Genomic DNA, 15506 nt, shown 5'->3' on the forward strand with positions numbered 1-15506 from the left:
CTGGTGGCAAATGTATGGGATTTTCTGTTTCAGAAATTTCATCAGAGAAATGTCAGAAATAGAAGTCTTGTAGGTGGCATCTCTAAATCGAACTTCTGCTTCAGACGACTTAATATTTCACCCACCTTGGGCAGATGGCATAATGTTTGAAATTTTTACCTTATGGATACAAGTTACAAGGTCTGACTGACAACTTCGGGAAGCATAAATAGTCTTAAAAAGACCCCCTTGGGTCGTTAGCCCAGTAATCACCTACAAATTTTAGGTCTAAACCATCTAAAAATGGGCACTATAATGACACAATTAAATGAAATGTATGTTTTCTTTATGCAATAATCCCTTCAGGGAGGAATTGCTGCAGAAATAAACACAATCTGTAATGGTGGTGTTAATGCTGTTCCTTTTAAGGTTGCTGGAATGGACTTATCTCACTGTCCCTGCTGGGTGCCAGTATAACACTGCTAGTATAGATATAACTATTTATAGATTTATGTTGGAAATCCATGAATGTGGGTATAGTTTTATGCTCATTGCTATGCATAATTGGTGGTGTAGACCCTCATGTGATGAAGAGTTTTTTGGCTGTTAATGAGATTATTTGCTTGCTGCCGTACAACCATTTTTATATGGCTGCAGTCCCACATAGGCAGGAGTGTAGCCAGACCTATGCTGATGTGCTTGGTTATATGCATCCATGTTAAAAGCATGATTTAAGTTAATTGTAAGTAACAGCCTCACTATTTTCTGGGAATTAAAGTGAAGGTGCATTGTTGTGTGCCCTCTACAGGGCTATTTTTCACATATGACATGGCTACTTGGGATTAGCTGGAGGCATAGTCAGCTTTAAGCACCAGCGAACCCTGCAGTTGCTGGGGGCCCTCTGTTCCTGGGGGGCCCCCAACCACAGCAATTTATCTTAAAGTGATATATTTTATATCACATATGTCAAACCAACAAAAGCTAGTACAGCAATCCTATATACTTACTAAATCAGGCGGGTAATAATAACTATTATTTATATCTTCTTTAAAATTCAAAGATATTCAGGCTACAGTAACAGTGTTTTATCAAGTAACAGGCTTCACAATTCCATTAAATATTTTGCTACTGATATTGTGCACCTAGCTTAGTTAAATCCTACTGGTAGACACTGTCTCCACTAAAATTAACAACATAGCCTGCTTTAGGTACTTGCAATACACATGGCTGCAGGGACCCCTTAATCATACTCGACTGTTTAGGGGCCCCACAAAAGCTGCTGCTGGTTGTGGAAAAATGAGGAGAAAATTATACTGATTTCCTGATCATGCACTTTTACCTCAACAGGACTGTGATATGATCCTTTCTGGATAAAGCTGATAAACATGAGAAAAGTAAGCGCTAGACAGATCAGCAAGCAGCCAAGAGTGACTGATCTTAGTGCGCACCTTGGATTTTAAGAAATGCTGAAGCTTCCAATCTTTAAGTTTTCTCTTTCAGGGAGTTTTATAAATACTGGCAGAAAACCAGATACTGTAAAATTCAAGTTCATTGCTAAACAATTCTTTGGAATGCCAAAAATAATTGCAGAATAAAGGCTGAAAATCAGGAACATATTTTAAGTATTACTCTAATTCACTTAAAAAGTTAATAGAATAACACCTTTTGCATCAACATGCATTTTTGGACAATAAGAAGTGTAAAACTCTGATGTCTGAATTTATTGACTATCTGAAATGCTAAATGGCTTACCAGCAAATTAAACTTTTTATGAAAAGAGCAAAATTATGAGGCAAAATCAGGACAGGTCTCTGAAATAAGGCAAAGTTACAGGTATGCATTACTCCTCAATGAGGTAAATAAAAGTGACTTATCCCTGCTGCTGTTTGATGACTGCTAAACAGCAGTCACTGATCTGGTGTGGCAGTACCAGTGTTGCACAATGTATTGCTACTTGCTGAAACAAGTACAAAGCCACTACTGATATGCCTAATGCTTGTGTGTGTGTGTGTGTGTGTGTGTGTGTGTGTGTGTGTGTGTGTGTGTGTGTGTGTGTGTGTGTGTGTGTGTGTGTAAAATATCACTGATTTTTATCTGTGCACACACTCAATAATGCCAGGACACATAAATTATTCCTGCGTATCAGTAAAAAAATGCAGCTAATAAGTAATTATATTTCAAAACTAAGGCATAAAATATATTACAGAACATTCAGACAATTAAGGTGGCGCAGTGGTGCAGCGGTTAATGCTGTCGCCTCACAGCAAGAGGTTCTCCGGTTCAATTCTCGGCTGGGGTGCCTTCTGTGTGGAGTTTGCATGTTCTCCCTGTGTTCGCGTGGGTTTCCTCCGGGTACTCCGGTTTCCTCCCACATTCTAAAAACATGCTTCTGGAGCATTTCTCCCCGGGCCTCCGCTGAAAACAGGATCTGTGGAACCTAGTCGGACTTTCACGGTCAACAAATGTTAAATAAAAAATAAATAAAAAAATAAATTAAGTCTTCTAGGAGCCTGGTGGCCCCACTCCCCAGACTGTATAAATGGATAAAGGGGGGCTCCCTTAATCATCCTTGACTCTGTGGGGCCCCCACAAAACTTGTTGCTGGTTGGGGTAAAATGAGGAGAAAAAATGTATTAATTTTCTGATTACACACTTTAACCTGAACAAAGCTGTGATAAGATCCTTTTAGGATAAAGTTGATAATGGCCTGTTATCTTAACAACACCCATTCTAAAACCATCCCTGCTGACATGTGTTAACAGAAAGTTAATGTAGGTTATGGGGGTGCTGGGGATTGTGTGGTTATTACTACTTCAATTTTCATCACAGTCAAACCTTAGAGATGTGCACAGGAGGTCATTATAAGTTTTGTTTGGGCTGGGGACAGTGTAGTCATTTTTTCTTTTACTTTTCTCACAGACCTCAGAGGTGTACAAAAAGGTTAGTATATATCTTGTGTAAGGGCAGTGTACTATCTAGGAGCAATACAGTGGAACGCATTACTGTAATCATTGTATTTTTTTCATTTTCCTCACAATCACACATCAGGTGCGTATGCAGGTGGCTACCTTTGGGGGTTGGGGTGAGGAGGCATGCTATGTATGTCAGCAGACACTTACAATACATGCCTGTGGCAACCTGAATCTCTGCTTCTCTCCCAACCTAACACCAGAGGGATACATAGGCATTTACTGTCTTTTTTTTTGGGGGGGGGGGCTGAGGGAGGCAGACTGTATTCCTAGATAGGACCTGTGTATTCTCACTGCAACTGCCTTGCTTGTTTATTATGAGCTACTATTTTGTAATCTTTGAACATTAAGCCTTGGTCACAACTTGGGTTTTTCTTGAATGAAAAAAACAAAACAAAAAAAGACTGAAAGTCTTTTCTTACTCATGATTTTTGTTTGGACCACTGTTGGATTAAAAGGATGGGAAAATGTTCTAAAACACATCCCAGAGAATCTATAACCCCTATAGCTTCCGGAGGCACCTACCTAATTGAGTTATTTCTTAAATTGTTATTACTCCCCTGTCTTGGACATGAAAGATGTGTCGAAAGCATCCAAGGAAAACTAAAGCTGAACCATAATGTAATTTCTGTTCAAACAATCACTGAATTAAAAGGTTGTCTAAAAATTAAAAAATAAAATTTAAAATGCACATTAGAGCACATAGAAGGCCGTGGCTTCTTGAAAAAGCTGAAGAGGAAGGCAAAATGTGAGCAAAGGAAGAACAAAAGTAATGTGCATGGTGTGGGGACCCCAAGATGGGGGGAAAATAGAGGGGAGCACTGAAGGGTGTGTGTGTGTGTGTGTGTGTGTGTGTGTGTGTGTGTGTGTGTGTGTGTAGCTAAAACAGAGGGCAGTGTCTAGGGGGCAATTTCACCTAAGTCCAACCCTGTACATAAAGTTATTGTAATGTATCATTGTTGCAGCCTAATGTCAGCAACTGTGAATGCCCCTTTGTGAGATGGGCCAACATAGTGTGGTACACAGACCTGTTGTAATGTAAGAGCATTGAAGCTACAGGTCATTCTGTGTGTACTACTGTTAAAAATTTGCAGCATGAACTAAAAGGTTGCTTAGGAGGGGTAGCAATGACAGGGTAATACTTACACTGAAAACACGTAGGGGCCCCCAACTTGACACTTGCTGGGGGCCCCCAAAATACTAACACTGGCCCTGGCTGGAGGTCCGTCCATATGACGATCTGATCTAGGAGGGATAGTAGATTTGAAAAGGGTGTTAGTCTCGTGTTGTCTAATTTGTTTATACTGAGTGTTCCTCCTTGGAACTCTGGCCAGCACAGAGCAAAGCTAGTCTACATCATATTTCTGGTACATTACTGTTTAGTGAGCAGTACACCTCACTAGAATCTTTGTGATACAGAGTTCCTATATTTTCACCTGATTTTGCTACTAGATTTTTCAATCCCACGGTGGGTTCTTCTGGAAGACGCTGTAACATGGGATTCAGTACATTCGGGTTGGGAATACTAAGTGGTTCTGACCATTAATAAGAACCTGCAGTGAAATAAATTTTGTCACTTGGAATATTATGGGTGTTTAAAGGTCAATACAGTCCTTGCTTTGTATACAAATGGGGGCAAAAGCAATTTTCCTTCAAAAAAGTAAATTCAAGAGGAAGAATCTACACCACATTCTGAAGGGATGGAAGGGATGACAAAGCTGTATCTAAGTCAATTGGCACCCTGGACAATTCCCTCCAATGGGATCCCCAACCAGAAAAGAGGAACAAAAAAAAACTTCCTCCAGATTAGAGGGGGATAAAGCTGAGAAGTTGAAGAGAAAACAGAAAAAAAAGTCCCGAGTAAAAATATATTATTCTGATACATGGCAGCTCTTTCAATGTCTGAAACATCACCAGAAACTGTAGCAAAGAGCCTCACTAGCTCCTTGTTATAGTTCCTAACACAAACACATACACACATACATATGCTTTCACGCACACACACACACACACACACACACACACACACACACACACACACACACACACACACACACACACACACACACACACACACACACTGTGGCTACAAGTAAATAATTTAAGCAGCTGTGATTACTTAAACAAATACAAATACTGTACTTGCACCTAGCCAGGCAGTCACCCAACAAAGGTGATCAGAATGATCATCATATGTTCTACAGTGCTGACCCCATCCCCGAGCAGATGACTCCCTCCCCTTTGTCCTACTCTTGCTAATGGGATTGGGGGTGGAAGAGAATTAACTTAAGCATGTGACCAAAGACAGACATGGCTATCTCCGTGATTTGTGTACCACTGCTTCTACATCTGATTCTCACTGGAGATGGTTGGTTCTAAATGTCAAGAGAAGGAATGTCAAAGTTAGTGTGACAAATGCAATTCTAATAACTTCTATGGCCTGCACATGGATGCTATTACTCCATTTACTGAATTTCTAAGAACTTTTCATAGTCTTTCAAGTCATGAAACCAGATGTATTTTACGTTGTGATTTTAATTTGGTCTGCAACCTGTGGGTGGATAAAAATCCCCCACATACATGCACACAGAAATACACACGCTTCAGGAGATAATAGGCACCTCAAGGTTTTGTGAGACTGTTTCAGGGTGTTTTACCCATCCTCCACAGATTTTTCATTTTTAAATTTTGTGTTAGATGTTGCGTGTAGAACTGACGTTTGCATGATTTCTAGGGAAATGCTCCCCAGTGTGACAGACATCAGGACTTCTTCATCACCTCTATTTGATCAAAAGTCTGTTTGTGTCTCCACCTTAAATTAGGCTTTAATACCTCTCTTGCAGCATCCTTTAATTCTGAATGATCCTTATAAAATAAGAGACTTAAAGGCCCAACTTTAGTCTTTCTGGGATGGACAGTCAAACAGAGATGATGTGTTGTTATGTTGGAAAATGTTCACACGTGAAGTGCAAGGGTTTTCACAGAATCTTAAAAACAAGGAGGAAATTTTCAGATAAAGTGCTATTTCTCAAACTGATAGCCAGATCAAGCTGCGGGAGCATCAGCAATCAGAAACTGTTGGAAAACTATCATGTTGTACCATATAAAATAATGTAAACCAAATCATAAGGCAATATTTTAGAAGAATAATCATTAGAGATGGTGAAATATTAGTTCTTTTAGGGGCTAAAGGGGTGATGTTCCAGAAGACCTTAGCAAGAAGGTATTTGAAATGAGCCAGGGAACATTCAGCATGTCACAGTGATTACTAACTTACTAGACAGTAAGAGTGTAGTATAGAGGAATACTGCTCATTCATGGTTACTTCAACAACACTGGTCAGTCAGTAGCAGCATTTCATTGCCTCACTAGGACTGCCCTCAATCTCTCCTACACAGGTTTCCACATTAGCACTGCCAGTTCGAAGGTAACATTTACTTGCAGCGATCAGGGGTAGCGATGGGTTCACCGTGAGGGGGCAGAAAAGACATTCCTCTTTCCTGACACGGTATTTAATGACCGTGTCGCATGGTACACTAGGTACCAGGACGACATGTTTATATTGTGGAAGGCTGACCCTTCCTTGGTTCCTTCCTTTATAGAAAGGATTTCTAACACGACTAGTTTTTTAGAATTTACGTACAATTTACAGGAATGGCGTATCAGTTTCTTTTCTTAGACATTTTGTTGATTAAGGACTCGGTTAATCAGAGCCTTAAGAGTGTTATCTATAGGAAACGTACCTACTCCAACGCATTCCTCCATTACACTAGTAGCCATCCTAGACATCAGAAAAAAGCGGTCGTAAAAGGCCAGATGGTTAGGGCTGCTAGAATGGTTTCTGACCACAAAGATTTTCTAGCGGAATGTGAGCATTTAACTGGCATGTTTACCAACAGAGGGTAACCTTTGGGGTTTGTCTTTGACATAAAATCTGAAGTCATTAATAAAAGGAGTTCAGGTTTTTATAAACCAATACTATCTACTGTAATAAACGCCCCACACGGTAACGATAGTCTTGAGGACACTATTTCAGCCACGAACCAGGCGGTTCCTTTTGCAACTAGATTTTTGTGCACTTTTAATTTGGATTATTTACCTATTTTGAATGTGTTAAAAAAGAACTGGTCCTTGGTTATTGAAGATCCCTACTTATTCAGTAAGTTCAGTAGTACCCCTAAAATTACTTTTAGGAAAGGACAAAATTTAAAATCACTTTTGGAGGCTAAACTCAAAGCTTTAGGAGGCCACAAAGTAGGCATGACTAAATGTGGGTCATGTAGGCAATGTAAATATGTGTGCACAGATGCCAAGATCAGTTTGAGAGATCAAGTTTACAAAGTAAATGGTAGATTCAATTGTGAGACCAGGGACGTTGTTTATGTGGCTACCTGTCAGAGATGCACTGCATTATATATCGGTAAAACCGAAAGAAAACTTAGGCAACACATCTATGAGCATACATATGCTATAGCTAGAGGTGAACACAACAATGCCCTTGCTAGGCATACTGCTCAGTTTACTGACCATCATTTCAAGTTTTCTGTCTTAAACAAGGTAGACGGTGATGTCAGAGGTGGCCCCTGGCAAAACCTTTTAGAAATCCGCGAACTTTTTTGGCAAATTCGCACAGCTGCCCACATGTATCCAGGACTGAATGATTATGTGTCTATCAGTTGTATTTTAAAGAATCTTTCATTAAAAAGATAACATCGGTAGACTGTTTTTAAGCATTTTTAAAACAAAGTACATTTGAACTTAACCATATAAAGTTTATTTATTTATTATTTTTTAGTTAAATTTTATTTATGGTGGTTAAAGTTTTAAGATCTTCACATTGTATACATATATACATGTATATATATATATATATATATATATATATATATATATATATATATATATATATCGTTTCAAGGTGAATGCATTTAGTTTGATTTTTGGTGTCACTAGCATGAACACACCCCTTTAAAGGGTTAATAGTTCTGCTTAATTTGTTTGTTTGAAGATATTTAATTAATTTAATTAATTAACATAAGTAATGTGTATATATAAGTGTTTGTAACTTTGGAATTTTGATTTTTTCCTTGTCTGAGGAAGGAGTGCCATTGAGCTCTCCGAAAGCGTGTACTTACTTTATTAAATTTATTTCGTTAGCCTTGAATTTGTGATTCTTACAGCTCATATTCGTTTGGTTTACCTGGTTTGTTGGTTTGTTCATTCAGTGCTTCTTGTTTGTTTATACTGTAAGATGTGACATAGGTGCAAATGGATATGACAAGCAACAACTTTATAAAAGATCAACCTGCCAAACATTAGTGTATGCATGTAACCCAAAAGCTGAAACTAGACATTTAAAAAACAGGTGGGAATAATAACTTCTTATCAAGATGACATGTTCGATATTATCTTTAAATGTGAATGGCTTCACAGATTCACAGATACTTACAAAAAAGAAAGAGTAGTGAACTATAGTAAAATGCAGAGTGCAAATAGCTATTCTATTTATAAGATGCATTTGGAAAGAAGTAAGCATGGAATTTTGATAAAAAAAGGATTTCTGGATGGTTATTCAGTGGAATACCTGGGACAAAGAAAAAGAGGAGTACTTATATTAATTGCGAGAGGAACTCCAATAGTGATAGAAGAGGAAAAAAAGATAATAGTGGTAGATTTGCAGTACTAAGGAACTATTGGCAAGGTAGGAGGATTACCCTGCATGTATTTATATTCCATCTAACACTTCTACAATGAAGTTTGAGAAATAATTAGCTTTCAGCAGGGAATATTACTTACAGGTGGGGACTGAAATTTGATTTTCAACAGTGAGGATGTATCTGTGGGGCCTAGAAGGGAAAATTTAACAAAAGAAGGCAGATTTTTAAAAAAAAAATTATATAAATATTTGGTATGGAAGATGGGAATTCAGTAGTAGGAAGTAGGAGAAAATTTACATATTATTCCCCAATGTTCAAAAACTGGGCTAGGCTGCACATAAGTTATATTTCACTGGAACACGTGCATTTAAGTGAAAGTTTTGGTATGCATCCAATAACTATTTTGAATCATGCACCAATAATAACTAAAATAAAAATGCAGGGTAATGAAATACAACTGAGACACTGGCACTTCCCCACCTATCTGTTAAAAAAGAGGAATTTAAGGCATGGGTAGTGGAAATTATTCAGGAGTTATTCGAGAAGATAGAAATTTCTTCTGAAAATATAGCTAGGGAGTGGGGTAAAAATTAAAGTAGATTATAAAAGTAGGATAGAAATAAAAGAAAAAGAGATATGGTTAAGAAGTAACAGTAATTATTTAGAAGGATTGACAAAGGTTAAGGTATTGCTGAATAGGGGAATTTCACAGAACAAGGAGAGGTGCAACCATAGAGTGCTAAAGAGAAAATAAGGGAGTACCTCGATAATATACATGAGGTTATAAAGATTGCTGTTAAGCAACTTTTTTTTTTGATAACTCCAGAGCACAAAAACAATTAGTACAACGGCTCAAGCAAAAGGATGTAGAAAGGGTTGTTGCCAACCTTAGGGAACTTATGACAAGGAAAATAACCAGAGATACTGCAGACATATTCGAAATATTTCAGAAATGTTATGAAAAACTCTGCAAAGCAGAGAAATGTGGAACTCAAGAAAAAATGCAGATGGAAATGTTTATGGAAGACTTAAATGTGCCAAGGTTAAAGTAAGATGAGGTTCAATTACTAAAAGTTAAGCTAAGAGAAGATGAGGTAAGAATGGTTATGTATAACAAATCTACATGAAAATTTCCAGGAATACATGGTTTTCCTGTGGAAGTTTGGAAGTTAGGAGGGAAGAAAGTGCTAAAGATCTGGAAGGTTTTGTTTAACAGTATTTTAAAAGGAGGAGAAGCACCAACATCCTGGATGAAAGCGATGGTGGTTGTAATACCTAAAAGCAGTAAAAACCCATCAGACCCAGCTTCATATTGGCCTATTTCAATTCTAAGCCATGATTATAAAGTGTGTATGTCTATATTGACTAAAAGAATGACAAAGTTAATGCGAAAAGTGATAGATCTGCATCAGTGTGGTTTTGTGTAGGGAAGGCAAAGATATGATAACATTAATAGAATGATGATCCAGAGGGAAACAGAATGTAAGAAAATACCACTGTTGTTGGTGGGCCTTGATGCAAAAAAAGCAATCAACAGAGTAAGCTGAGATTTTATGTGTAGGGCACTGGAAGCATTTGCATTCCCTGATAAAATTATAAGGCTGATTATGAGAAAATATGAGGGCTCGGAGGCAACAATTCAAGCATGTGTGGGGTTCCTCTGTGATACGTTTTCTTTGAGCAGGGGAACCAGGCATGGTTGTTCTCTTTTTCCCTTTGTTATTTACAATATATTTAGAACCACTGGCAAAGAAAATAAGGGACTCAATTCAAGGATATAATTGGTATGGTAGTCAAGAAAATATGCCTTTTTTGTAGATGATACTATTTTACACCTGATAAAATTAGAAAGGGAAATTTCAGTGTTGTGGAACTTTCTGAGACGGTTTTAAGTCATTTCAGGATACAAAATTAAGGAAGACAAAAGAAAGGCAATATCTGTAAACTATGTACTCACACACAAATTGGTTTAGCAATACCCATATTTATGGGGGCATGATAAAATACAGTACTTAGGAATATGGATTAAAAGGGATTCTGTTATGGCAGCTAAGTATACGTGGGAAGATATTAAACAAAAGATAATACAAAAATTGAGAAAATGGAATCTTTTTCTTATGTATATGGATAGCAAGATACAAGCAGTGAAAATGTTTTTAGTCCCTTTAGTTTTATAGACAGATCAGGCATATTTTTATCAACCAGAGGAGAAGTTTTGGACAATTAATAAATTTGGGCAATTAATAAAGAGTTGAAGGACTTTACCTCGGAGGGGAAGAGGGCAAAAGTCAAGTGGGATAAGTTGATCCTTCCAGTAGAACAAGGTGGTTTGGGATGGCCTGATTTAAAGAGGTATTTCAGAGTTACACAGTTAAGGCTCCTATGCATATCACAATTCAAAGTGGAAAGGAATGATAAAACAAGGGGAAGCTCAAGAAATAAGGTGAGACTGGGATTCTGGATGCAGACCCTTAAGGAGAATAACAACAACCATACATAATATTAGATTCAAGAAATAGCAGAATATTCTAAGAACCAAGCCAACATGGGGATGGAGAAAGGAGATTCAGCTACTAGGGATAACTGCATTTAGGAGTATAGAGAGTAAGCAAGAGGGGGCTGGAATTTACTGGAAAAAATGGCAAAGGAACCAAGTTATTGGGAGCAACTAATTAGAAAGGGAAACGTAATAGAATGGGAAAAGGCGAAGAACTTATTTGGACTGCAGGCTAGAAATCGCCTTCCCTATAAAGGATTGATATCTGTGTATAGGCAAAGAGAAAGAAATAGGGGGATCCTAAGTGAAAGACCAACACTGGTAGGGTTTTTAGTAGAGTCTGGAACAGAAGCTGCTTTTAAAAAAGGGATAATTAGTAGGGCATCTAATATATTGGATGATAACTATAAGAATCAATCAGAGGAAGTTAGTAAGGATTGGGAAGAGAGACTGGATAAGTGATTCACAAAGAAACAGTGGGGGATATATGTACGGCTCCAAATATGTAACAAAGTCTAGAAGGCTTAGGATCTTTGCTTGAAAGTGTTTGCATAGGTAATTTTATAACCCAAGCAAAAAATCAGGTGGAGGTGTTATGATAGGCATTAAAGATAGCTATGAGACTTGTGATTATAACATGCTCAATGATAATACCAATACTACAGACTGTGTAACTGTGACAGTAAAGACAACCCTGGAAAATATAACAATTGTTGGAGTGTACAGACCACCAAAGTCAAGTGCTGATGACCTACACGAATTCATACATTTCTTACATGAAACACAGGAGGGAAGAATAATATTAACTGGGGACTTAAATTTACCAGAAACAGACTGGAATAATATTGATTCAACAACGTTAGTAAAGAAATTATTCACAGAGTATATTCAGGAACAACAAATGCTTCAGATTGTAAAAAACCTACCAGGGGACGGAATATACTAGATACTGTTTGTGTTCCTAAAGAAATTACTGTAACTTCAAGTCATGTTTTACCACCATTGATGTGCAGTGATCATAGGGTCATAAAGGTTAATTTGCTGCTAGATAATTCTGCCAAACTGAAATCTAAGCCAATGCACAGAAGGTTAATTACAGATTATAGGGACGCAAAAAAGTTGCTATATAAAACTAACTGGAGTGAGGTGTTCAGTGGAAAAACTGCAGATAGAATGTGGAAAGTTTTGAAAGAGAAATTGTTTGAGTGCAAAAAGTTAAAAAATGTTTAACATCAGGTTCTAGGCACGTAACTTCAGGGGGGTATATTTCCATAAGAACAAGATACCTGATTAAGGCGAGAGACAAAAAATATAAGAAATGGAAGAGAGGTCTAACTACAACTTTGAAAACTGAAATAAACAAGCTGGACAAACAGATTAAGCATAGTGCTAGACAAGATCAAGAAAAATTTGAAGAAAATTTACATAAAGATATTGAGCATAATAGGAAACCTTTTTATAGATACATAATATCTGGAAGGAGTAAAGATACACAAATTGATAAACTGTGCAGATTCTAAAATTTATTTTCAGACACAACAGATTATAGATATATTTACAAAATCTTATGCAAAATAGTTTGGTCCACAAAAGGGGTGGTAAGTTGTCCTAGTGACATCCAGGTAACCCCAGATACTGGAATCAAATTAGATTATATTGAAAAAGAACTGTGGAAACTGGATCCAAACAAAGTGCAGGGAGGACACAGAATAAGTAACAATGACCTGAGAACACTTAAGCAAGAACTTACACTGCCATTACATCTATTATTCACTAGGTCATATAAATATGGGGAGATTCCTCAAGATTGGAGACATGTTCTTATTAAACCTGTCTTTAAGGGAAAGGGGAGTAGGACAAACCCAGAATCATATAGACCCCTAAGTCTACTTTCATGTTGTGGAAAAATAATGGAGAAGGTAATACTGGATAAGTTATTGTCAGAACTGGATAGGTTGGGACTTATAACCATATATCAGCATGCATATGTTGAAAATAGATCTATTACCACCTTTAACGTGATGTTCTATAACAATATAATAACAGCTATGAATGAAAAATTGTGCTGTGATGTGATTTATATCGATTTAACTTCAGCATTTGACAGGGTCATGCACAAAACACTGATTAATAAATTAGTACAACTAGGTATTGATGTACTGTTGATAAGATGGATAGCTGCATGGCTTACAAATAGGACATGGCAAGTATCACGCACCAACTGGACAGGCGAAATCCTTGGTTACAGTCAAGGTGTCCCACAGGGCTCTGTACTAGGCCCTTACTTGTTTAGATTGTATCTTTCAGACCTTACTTTTTCATCTGAGGTGTTCTACAGTCTATATGCTGACGACCTGAAATTGGGTAAACTGATTACAAGTGTTACAGATAAGGCACGTCTGCAAAATAATTTGACTAAATTGACCATTTGGGCACAGGAGAATAATTTTATTTTATTTTATTTTATTTTATATTTGTTGACCGGGCTAGTCTAGCTGGATACATATCCATTTTCAGCAGAGGCCCGGGGGGGGGGGGGAGAAAAGCTCCACGCACAAATACATTAAGGCATTAAAAACTTAGAATAAATTACTAAATTATACAGCATAATATGTAAAGAAAGTAAATGTGAATACTGTACAGAGACATTAGAGTAGATTTTGGAGATAAACATGTCTTAATTCAATAGAGGGGTTACAAATACAATCAGGCAACAGTTAAACATAGTAATTAAGCATCAACATCCTATCCAGCTCTGAGCGAAATATGTTGGAGCTGATAACAAAACCGACCGCAGACAATCCCCTTCAGGATCCGAAGTAAGATTCCCAGCCTCCAGAAAAGCAAAGACAAACAGTTGAGGATTTCAACAAATTCTGTAGTTTTGTTTTGGCATATGCTGGGTACATACCATCCACAAAGGAGGAGCATGATTGGATGCCATCTGATTCAAATTCTCTAGACTGAACAGAAAGTTCTGGGGACACTGATGGGTGGGAGTCTTCCCACTCTGATCTGCAAACATTTCAGACATTTGTGAAAAAAAGCAAAGTCTAGGAAAAAGGCATTTTGACGCTTGAAATCTGACAGTTTGCTTGAAAAGATGAAACTGAAGGAAACTCTGTTTGAAATGTCTGAGAAACCCAAATCGAAAAAGAAGAAGAAAAACAAAAAACTTAGTTTAGAGAATGGAAAGAAAACCAAAGATCATGATGGAGAGAAAAGGTCTCGCATTAAAAAAGCAAAAAACGCAAGTTGAAAAAGAAAGCGCAGAAAAGGAAATCAAAACTCTGAGTGACACTGACACTGAGGAAGAAATTGTGAAATCAGCATTGCACTCTGATTCTTGTTCTGTGTCCAGTTTGCCAAACGAGTTACCTTGGGACTTTACCTCAGAGGTCAAAGGGTGTTTGAGTGCTGAGACAAGCCAAGATGGAGATGGCAGTTCAAGTGAGGGAGAAATGTGTGTCATGGATGAAGACATCATGGTGGAGTCGGGGGATGATTCTTGGGACTCGATCACATGTTACTGTCAGAAACCCTTTGCAGGACGTCCAATGATTGAATGCAACCAGTGTGAAACTTGGATCCATCTCTCTTGTGCCAAAATTAAAAAAAAACAATGTTCCAGACATTTTCTACTGTCAGAAATGCAGAGATTCAAGACAGGAAGCACAGAAATCAGGACAGAAAAAAGACTAGGAACTGAAAACCCTACCTGCTTTGCAGTAAACAATGTTGGTCTAAAGCAGACAATAGATTGTAGCCAACAGTCTTGTACAGTGCACATAAAAGTAAAGGAAGTAAATATTGTGGGAAAAATAGCCAGGGAATTGTTATGGCTAGGCTTATACAGGCCCTAGGGCCGATAGCCTAGTACCAACCTATGAACCTATGTCAAGTGATAATTTAATACAGATGTTTCTTGTTTAATAAGCAGGCATAGCAAAAGCTTAGTGTGGTGTTAGCAAAGTACACTGCAAGAAACAGAATGATATTTAGACTGTACTGTTTGCAAAAATTCAACAGGAATATATATATATATATATATATATATATATATATATATATATATATATATATATATATATAGATTAGCAGGATGTAGTTGTATGGAGAAGATGGCCTAATGGTTAAGGTGTTTTCCTTGCAAGCACAAGGTGCAGGGTTTGAGTCTCACAAGGGATAATTGGCTAGGCTTAAAATGGCTCACAAGGGCAGTTAGCTTAGTACGAACCTACTGCATAGCCTATAGGTAAGTATTAGGCAACTATTACATGCCTTACCAGTGATCAAACAGTGACCACAGGTGGGAATCAAGTGCTGCAGCTTGCGTCTGTTAGACAATCACATTAACCGTTATACCACCCCAAAACCTTAGAATTTAATCTGCAGACTATTACA

The 15506-nt window shown here is 37.6% G+C and overlaps 1 protein-coding gene and 1 pseudogene across 3 annotated transcripts in view; both read left to right on the forward strand.

The window, feature by feature from the left end:
• The window catches only part of LOC122799897 (E3 ubiquitin-protein ligase RNF14-like), a 1216993-nt gene that overhangs the window by 294129 nt on the left and 907358 nt on the right, over positions 1 to 15506 (forward strand). The window lies entirely within an intron of this gene.
• Positions 13869 to 14881, forward strand: LOC122799898 (annotated as a pseudogene).

This window comes from Protopterus annectens, chromosome 4.part0, assembly GCF_019279795.1.
Source record: "Protopterus annectens isolate FY-2018-M chromosome 4.part0, PAN1.0, whole genome shotgun sequence".
NCBI lineage: Eukaryota > Metazoa > Chordata > Ceratodontiformes > Protopteridae > Protopterus > Protopterus annectens.